This window comes from Protopterus annectens, chromosome 15.part0 (assembly GCF_019279795.1).
Source record: "Protopterus annectens isolate FY-2018-M chromosome 15.part0, PAN1.0, whole genome shotgun sequence".
Classification (NCBI taxonomy): domain Eukaryota; kingdom Metazoa; phylum Chordata; order Ceratodontiformes; family Protopteridae; genus Protopterus; species Protopterus annectens.
Window position 1 is genome coordinate 539,063,858 of NC_056749.1, and position 9,809 is coordinate 539,073,666.

Consider the following 9,809-nt stretch of genomic DNA (forward strand, 5'->3'; position numbering starts at 1 on the left):
TATTTATATATATATATATATAGATATATATATATATGTGTGCGTGTGTGTGTGTGTGTGTATATATACATTTACACATCCATTTGTCTACACACACACACACACACACACACACACACATATATATATATATAGGCACAAGCCACAAATACAATTCACCTTTCATAGTAAGAATATTAATTATACAAAGGATATAAGGTATACAGTGATGTAATAACATCGCACTGTCTTGGGCTAAATGCATTGAAGGTGTTCACAGCCTAGGTAGGTTTAGCAGGCCTTACTAGCTTCAACATTGCAAACTGAATGAACCACCCACAGTGTTTAACCAGCACATGTCATATACCAGCACTGTATGCTCTCTTGCTTGTCACACACTAAAACCTACATACAAATATGCACATACTAACCTTCACCAACATATAGATCCCCCCTTTGCAAACAGTTGCAGTATGTCCCCTGCTCTATGCACATATACAGATGTGAATATATATGACACATATATATTTTTCTGTATGTGTGTGGCATATACACACACATGGTCCACACTGTTTTAAGTCCCTGGACCTCAAAGCTGTACTGTTGGGCTTTGCTGCAACACAAACAGGTGTCACATATGAACACAGACTAACATTGGGGGGGTATACATGGCAACAGATGTAGATAAGCATACTAGACTGCTACAGCACTTGCCAATGCTAAGCTACACTTTAATATGACTATCATGCATGTGTTGTTCTGTCACACCCATGTTTATATAATGTCAGCGCTAATCCTCCCCAACAGCCATTGGCCACACTACTGTACAGAACACAGATAACATGGATCAGACCTTTGACATTTAATGCTGAGCTACACATTTCACAGGTATGTCCCACTGCCCACAGGTACACACAGTATTGTCCATAGCAGTAGTTAAGCAGAACACCTATGCAGAAAGTACTGCTGCCACATATGAATGTTTCACATTATGTAGACTATTCTTCAGTAACATCTACTACATGCTAGTAAATACATATGTGTCACATACCTTTCCTTTGTATAATTTGATATTTTTTTTCCTTTTTTCTCTCTGTCAGCCTCTGCAATAGAGTGATTAAGTTTGTTGGTATAGATTGCAGCCTGCTTTTATAGGAATTGCACATGAGCATGTGATGGCCTCTGCACCAATTAGTGCCCACCATTTGCTAATTGCATGCAGCCTGCTGTGTAGTAATTGAAGTAATCACTATTTACCCAGTACTATAAATTGCTGACTCATGTAGGCGTGGCCCTTTCAGCTTTCCAAGATGGAGATCATTCTTGTTTGGTATGGACATCATTGTTTAAGACAGAAGGTTGGGATAGTTATTACATCAGAAGCCAGGTGTGTAGCCAGAGATTTACATTTTGTACTCAGACCTAATGTTGCTGCATCCAGTACCCACTTGTCAGTGTAAAAATGTACTCACCCCCTCAAAATGCTACCCCAAGATGCATGGAAAGATGTACTTTCTTTTCAACTGTTACAATTAACTGCTATACAAAGCTAGCTATAGAGATGCATTCCTTTGGCACAAAAATTGTTTGTGAACTGCTATACTGTGAATATTCATTTACACAGTTCTAAACATTTTGTGCTTTTTTAGTGTTGACATTAGCACGAGCTGCTCAGAAAAACTGGACTCATTTCAGTACAGTGAGTATGCTTACCTACATCCTTGATAGGCCCTGCACACACAGGTAAATTTGACATTTGAGTAGGGTTGCAGAAGTACAGAGAACGTAAGTAGTATTGTGTGAATTTTATCTTGCTGGACTTACAGGGTTGCTGTGTACATGTTACTTTATCAAGGAATGTTGTCTGTCTGTGTAACTCTCAACTGTGGACCTAGCCACATGATAGCCAGAGAATAGCCTGTTATTTTTTGTCTGTGCACCACACAGGTCTTTTTACCAATAGAGCAATGGCATTCTTACAGTTGGTTGCTACCAGTACATGGCTACATCCATTTGTATTTCAGTGTTTTATTCCTACATAAGGGTATGTTTCCAAAACTCCTTCCAAAGCTATTTGCACAGTGTGTAACAGCAGAAAAGCTAATATGCCTCTGTGTTTTTGCCTCTGCCAGACCTCTCAACCAATCAGGGACAAATCTGAACAGAACCAGGGAAAATACAAGAAAAAACAGGGACAATCAGGGACACTTTTAAAATATTAGTGCTATTAAGTTGAAACATTGAGAGAATCAGAGCATATGAATTAATACACCTTTTCTGGAGTAAAAGAAGTGTATAACTCTTAATCATTGTCATTATTCATTAAGTGTAATTCACCACCTTTCTGCCCAAAGTCAGTAGTTTTAGGAGGGACTCAGAGGGACAGAGCAAAAATTTGAGTCAAAATCAGGGACGTCCCTGAAAATTAGGGACAGTTGAGAGTTATGGCCTCTGCTCTAAACAGATAGGCCAGTGTTTGTCCAGCTGTGATACTGTGTGGGGTTGTAAGGTGATGGTGTAATATTTATTTCCTGCTAGAATGGCTGCTTCTCTTATCACAGTCATGTAATGTAATCCCACAACAACTGTTGGTCAACTTCCATAGAACAAGTTGTGTGGTATGGTATTCCTAATTTTCCTTTACATTCGCTCATTCTGATGCATGATATAATTATTTAAGCACCAAATTAATGTATATCTACCGTGGCTTAGTGGTACTTTATGTTGTGTAGTGCGTGCAAAGTCCGGGGTTCGAGACTTACAGAGGTGTTTTTATTTTGTTCCTGAGCAGAACAACGGCCCTCACATACAGAGTGACTAAGGCACTTTTAAGCAGTTGTAAGCGGGTTTGCACAATGCCTCGCATTGCTTAGCCAAGCGCAAATAAGCACAAACCCACACAAACTCGCTTACTACTGCTTAATAGTGCTCACTCCTGCTCGCCTCCGTACTAATTTCTTTGAAAGAAAAGAAAAATGGGGAGATAGGAAAGTGGTGAAAAAGGGGCACAAAGAGGGAAAGACAGTATGGAAAATAGCTCGGGATGTGCAGGACAGGTGTAGGGAAGGTCCACAGCTGCCCATTTCTTCAACAGCAACAGCTGTGCATATGCAATAAATTTGGAGGTAGATATGAACCCTTCAACACTTGAGAGAGGGGTGAGGACAACAAAGTATGTTGTAATGCCAATTAAATAACATTTCATGTGTCCAGTGGACGTGTGCAAAATGGGCAGCTATGTATGAGGCGTAATTTTTTTTTGGGGGAACAGATTGTCCTTTTTTTTTTTCAGGTGAGAGTGGAATGTGAGGTAGGGGGAGTAGGTATATTTGGGGAGGCAGGTTGGGGAGGTAAACAGACAAGACAAACAAGATGCATACAGGGGTGGTATATGACACATGTAGTGGGTGAACACCTTTGAGGGGGAGGGATGTTTGGAAATCGCAAGCCCATGAGCCCCCAGATGGAAACAGTGGGACTGAGGTCCACACCCATGGGCAGTCACCACTGCACCTTCACGGCCCAGAAGGTGGCTGTGCTGGGGGCTGTGTAGGAGGGGCAGTCTGACCTGTGAGTTGCACCACTTGGGCCTCAAGCTGGCATAGAGGTTCTGCAACAGAACATTCAATCTCTCTATGCAGCACAGCCCGGACCCTACGAAGGGTGATCAGTGCCTCTCCGCTCATGCTTGCACAGGGGGGGCCGAGCCCCATCTCCTGCAGTGCTTCCACCCAAAGGTGATACAGGGCAAACAGAGGAGAAGGTCCCAGGCTGGGCACCGGATCTGCTGGTGCCAGGTGTCATGGCCAGCTGAGGTGGGATAGGTGGGTCTGCTGAGACCGGCCTTCCCATACGAACTATGTTTTGGAGAGTTTAATAAAGATATGGGTTAGTAACAGTCAACAGCATTCCCAGTTAGTTATAACAGCATGCATAAGTATTACCATTAACCCAACACACCAGATTTTCAACAGTTGAAAAGCAAGCATAACACATGCATATATAGAACAATAGTGGACATTACAACAGCATGCAGGTTTAAATGATGGCAACAGGCCACCAATATTGTGGTATTTTAACAGGGCACATGCATAGAAATAAATGCAAATATTTATAAACCAATAGGACATATGTCACAGCAAATGCTTTGAGATTAGACATACCGATTGAGGTGTGGAATTGCATTTTTTATGCACATACAGTAGGGTGGAAAAAGATAGGTCATTTAACTTATATGTCCTTCTAGTTTTCACTACATTCCTATTAACTGCAGTTATATGTCCCTTACATGTATTATTACACTACCCAATGTCCTTATATTGTGCAGTTGAATTTTGCTAGATCATTATATACATGAGCTGTATCTTACATACAAACTGTCCAAGATGCAGATGTTACTGCAACATATTTTGAAAATTGATCACACACACTACTGCTAAGATGGTACACTGACAGCTCTACTTTCATATAATTATCTACATATGTTCAGGTGAAAGTATCAGTTATATGTTGACAGCTCCCTACATTTCTGGCAGCACACTGACATTTCTGGGGAACACAATACCAAGCTACTCATGTGCCAGATTAACCTGTACATACTGGGCATGAACCAACATTTGAGGGCTGTAAATATGCATACAAGCTACTGGCACTCCCTTCATCCATGTTATATGGGCCTACCCAAGTGTGTGTTGACACTGCTTAATACAAAACTACTATTTGTAGAATGCAAAGAAAATGACACAGATGCACTCTATGAATCATACATTTATTAAAGGATTATTACACCTTTATTTATTGGGTTATTTGAAGGCTCTCTCATTTATTTTATATGACAGTACACGCAGAATTATTATTAACCTGTCTCATGATGCAGCCTTTGCAGCCTATCTTCATGGGCTTGCAGGTTCATAGCCCGGTCACCTGCAGCTGTGAAGTAAATGCAGTGATATTGAGACATACCTATCCATAGTATAGATAAGCATGGCAATTCTTAACTACTTAATGCAATAGCTACTTACTCAGTACTGGGGCATTAGGCATCATACAGGATTCCTGGATCCACCAGTCCAGTTCATCCCCCCTATGCCGCTTCAGGTCAGAATAATGGTGCCTGACCTGCTCACCAGTCCGAGAAACACCAGTGGCACTGGTGAGATCACGGGCAAGACCTTTCCAGGCCTCCATTTTATATTAGGTACCCTGGTACTGGCCCTGCAGGAGTCTTTCCTCATGTTTGTGGACGAGGAGCCAAACCATAATTTTGGACTCCTGAATGCCCCAGCGTTGTGCTCTAAATCAAGTGCCTTCACCTACACCAGCTATGCTGACTGCAGAAGGAAGCTACAACCAGTTATAGCAAGTATTCCTGCCTGTGGAGATTAAATATGCCTCATTTCACGCACTTATTTGTGATTGGCCAGTTTTGGAAAAACTCAGCTGTGGGCACGCCTGCTTAGTTGATGTTAGCAATGTTTAAAATCCCTTTGATAGTTATGTCTCTGTTGAAAGTGCATGTTTGTGAAATTCTATCATGGCTTAGTGGTTAAGTACTGTGACTATAGTGCACAGTATCCTGAGTTTGAGCCCTGTCACTGCTTTTTATTTTTCTGCTGGGCAGACCTGACTGGTTAAGGAACAGGAAAGCATTTGTGAGCGTGCTTACCCGATGTTGCCCAACATTGCGCTTGTTAGCGCGGAGTTGCACAAAGGTAATCAGTAGTAACGTGTGGTAAACCTGTGTTACTCCTCCTTAGCATAGCGCAGCTACGCGCAAATGTATTTAAATATGCTCAATACTGGTAACATGTGGTTAAGCAGTGCTTTATATTGCTTAAAATAAGGTACTCATGCCTCAGAATGCATAAACATTTCACCTTCATATATATAATTCATGCACTACTAAATTTAACATTTCAGTGCTTTTTACAAAACTTATACATAAAAAAATGTCAGGAAATGTTTTTGTATACAGATTTCACACAGAAAATGGAACATGCAGTAGTGGGACTTGAACTGGGAATGCCTCCTCTTTGTGCGAAAGCTCTAACCACTACACTATTGCTATGTTGCTTAATTTGCATATAGTTTTCTTATTATCCTCTTCTGGTGTCTAAGCTGCTGTAACTGTAGCTAAGCAGTGGGCAAACCCGCTCAACTATGGGCAGCTATATCGGAAGAAAAAAAAATAATTATTTTTATTTTTTAATCTGTTAGTTGTTGAACATATGGGGGAGTGTAGTGTTACATTGTACACATGTGAGCGGACTCGCTCATTTAAATGTGAAGTTGCGACATTTCTTCATTGCAAGGGTGTGGATATATTTGGACTGCTCGGCAGTCCAACACGCCCCCTAAACTCGTCCACGATACGTGTAAGCTTTGGAGTTGAGGCAGCACGCCCTCATTAATATGCATGGTGCGCTGCCATCATACTCTTACCCTGGCACGTCCGTGTAAGACTAATCTAGTCTTACACAGAAGATTAGTAAATCCGAGGGAATGTTTCATAGCAAAAAAACACGTTTATCAGCAAACAAAATAAAAAAAAACACAACTGAAGCAAAAAATGCTGTCTCAAAGGCTTTACTTTTTAACACCACTTAAACCAATACCTCGGCCTTTTGCCTTCACAGGATAAATTATCATAAAAGCAGCCACTTTTTATACAGATAGAACTCCATTAATTACATTTAATTAAACTTAATCATTGTAATTTAAAGTGCCAATACACAAAATATCACCATCCAACAAATTGAACAGTTCTACACATAAAACCATGCAAATAATATGAATACATACAAATAACCTTTTTCACTTATATTTTTCTAATATATAAATAAATATATACATACATATAGATATATATACACATGTACAAGCACGTATGTGTATATATAAATAAATAACCAGTGTTAAATTAGTTTAGTTAAATAATGAAAAATGAATTTATTAATTTACCAAATTTACTTCAAGGTTAAGGGCCCTCGGATATAGAGTTCTATAATTTAAAATAAATTCACTTTCCAGCTCAATTAGCTTTTTAACAACATCACCCCCTCTGTGCAAAAAAGGCTGTGCTAGCACACTAAAAAAGAAGAAAGCATCATTCCCTTCATGTGTATTAATAAAATGTTCTGCAACTGGACTTTTTAAATTCTTCTTGCGAATATCCCCCAGATGTTCCATAATCCTTACTTTAACAGCTCTCTTAGTTTGTCCAATATACCATTTAATACTACTGCATCCACATCCCACAATATACAGTGGATATAAAGAGTGTACACACCCCTGTTAAAATGCCAGGATTTTGTGATATAAAAAAAAAAGAGACCACAATAAATCATTTCAAAACTTTTCCCACCTTTAATGTGGCCTATAACCTGTACAATTCAACTGAAAAACAAACAAATCTGTTAGGGGAAAAATACAAAAAAATAAAACGCATACAATACGCTTGTTGCATAAGTGTGCACACCCTTAAACTAATACTTTGTTGAAGCACCTTTTGATTTAATTACAGCAATCAGTCTTCTTCAGTACACACTTGCCATCAATTAAAGAGACTCTGATTAACCCCAAATAAAGTTCAGCTGTGCTAGTAGGGTTTTCCTGACATTTACTCAGTTGTCTGCTACAGCAAAAGCCATGGTTCACAGACAGCTTACAAAGCATCAAAGGGATCTCATTATTGAGAAGTATCAGTCAGGAGAAGGGTACAAAAAAATTCCACAACATTGTATATACCATGAAACACAGTGAAGACAGTCATCAAAAAGTGGAGAAAATATGGGAAAACAGTGATGTTGCAAAGAACTAGGCGTCCCTCTAAAACTGAAAAAAAGACAAAAACTGGTCAGTGAGGCTGCCAAGAGACCTACAGCAACACTGAAGGAGCTGCAGGAATTTCTGGTAAGTAGTGGTTGTGTACTACATGTGACAACAATCTCCCATATTCTCCATATGTCTAGACTATGGGATAGGGTTGCAAGAAGGAAGTCTTTTCTTACACAGAAAAACATCCAGGCCTGGCTAAAATTTGCAAAACAATACATCACATGTTTTGTTCTGGTCTGATAAGACCAAGGTTGAACTTTTTGGCCACAATTCCAAAAGGTACGTTTGGTGCAAAAACAACACTTTGCATCACCAAAATAACACTATCCCCATGGTGAAGCATGGTGGTGACAGTATCATGCTTTGGGTTTGCTTTTCTTCAGCTGGAACTGGGGCTTTAGTCAAGGTGGAGGGAATTATGAACAGTTCCAAATACCAGTCACTTTTGGCCCAAAACCTTCAGGCATCTGCTAGAAAGCTGAAGATGAAGAGGAATTTCACCTTTCAACACAGTAATGACCCCAAGCATACATCTAAATCAACAAAAGAATGGCTTTACCAGAAGAAAATTTAAGTTTTGGAATGGCCCAGACTTAAATCCAACAGAAAATTTGTGGGTGACCTGAAGAGGACTGTGCACAAGAGATGCCCTCTCAATCTAACAGATTTGGAGCGCTTTTGCAAGGAAGAGTGGGCAAATATTGCTAAGTCAAGATGTGCCATGCTGATAGACTCCTACCCAAGAAGACTGAATGTTGTAATTAAATCAAAAGGGGCTTCAACAAAGTATTAGTTTAAGTGTGTGCAAACACAACAAAGTATTAGTTTAAGGGTGTGAACACACAACAAAGTATTAGTTTAAGGGTGTGCACACTTATGCAACCAGTGTATTGTATGTTTTTTATTTTTTATATTTTTTCCCCTAACAGATTTGTTTTTCAATTGAATTGTACAGGTTATAAATCACATTAAAGGTGGGGAAATTTCTGAAATTATTTATTGTGGTCTCATCTTTATATCACAAAAACAGTACAGTTGTGTACCTACCATAAATGTAGATGTTTGAGTGTATTCACTGTTGCAGTAATTACTCTTGGGTTATCCTGCTGGCAGGCTACCCTCAGTCGGCCAGAATTCCAAAGTCTAGGTCCGGAGTCTGTTGCTGTCGCCTCTTCCCTGACATCAGTGCGCCAGGGTATAAAAGATGCAGCCAACGCCATTTTCTTCAGTTTTTCTTGCCCCAAATGTCAGGTGCCCCCAAATTGGTAGGCTGAAAAATATGTCAATAAAAATGAATGCACAAAAATAACATTTCCATCATCTACAAGCAAATACACCAAATAGGTTGTTTAGGATAGAGAAGTGCAGATAAGTCCCAGCAAAGAAAAGGGGGATGGTGGGTGGGTAACCTGGACTGCAACAGTGAATATACTCGAACATCTACATTTATGGTAGGTACACAACTGTACTATGTTCATCGTGTTTCACTGTTGCAGTCATTACTCTTGGGTTGAATCCCAAAGCTGAGGATGGGTGGCTGGGCTAAACAGGATTAGGAGAGGCTATGAGGCCCTGCAGAACTGCAGTGGCAAAGCCTGCTCTGGACTTAGAGTAAAGAGGTAAGTGGTAGTGCTTTGAGAAGGTGTGCACTGAACTCCAAGTTGCAGCCTCTAAGATATCTTTGGTTGGTACTCCTCTGAGGAAGGCTGCTGAAGTGGCTGCTGCTCTGGTGGAATGAGGCCTAATGCCCTTAGGCACTGATTTGCCATGTTGTAAATAGCAGAAGCGGATGCAATGGCCTATCCATTTAGAAATAGTCTATTTTGAGATAGCCTTTCCTTGTGATCCTGCAGCATATGACACTAAAAGTTGCTCAGTCTTTCTGAAAGCTTTAGTTCTGTCCAAGTAGAAGCGTAACTGCCTGTGTATGTCCAAAGAATGCAGAATTTTCTCACCCTTGTTCTGTGGATTTAGATAAAAGGATGGGGGGTGGT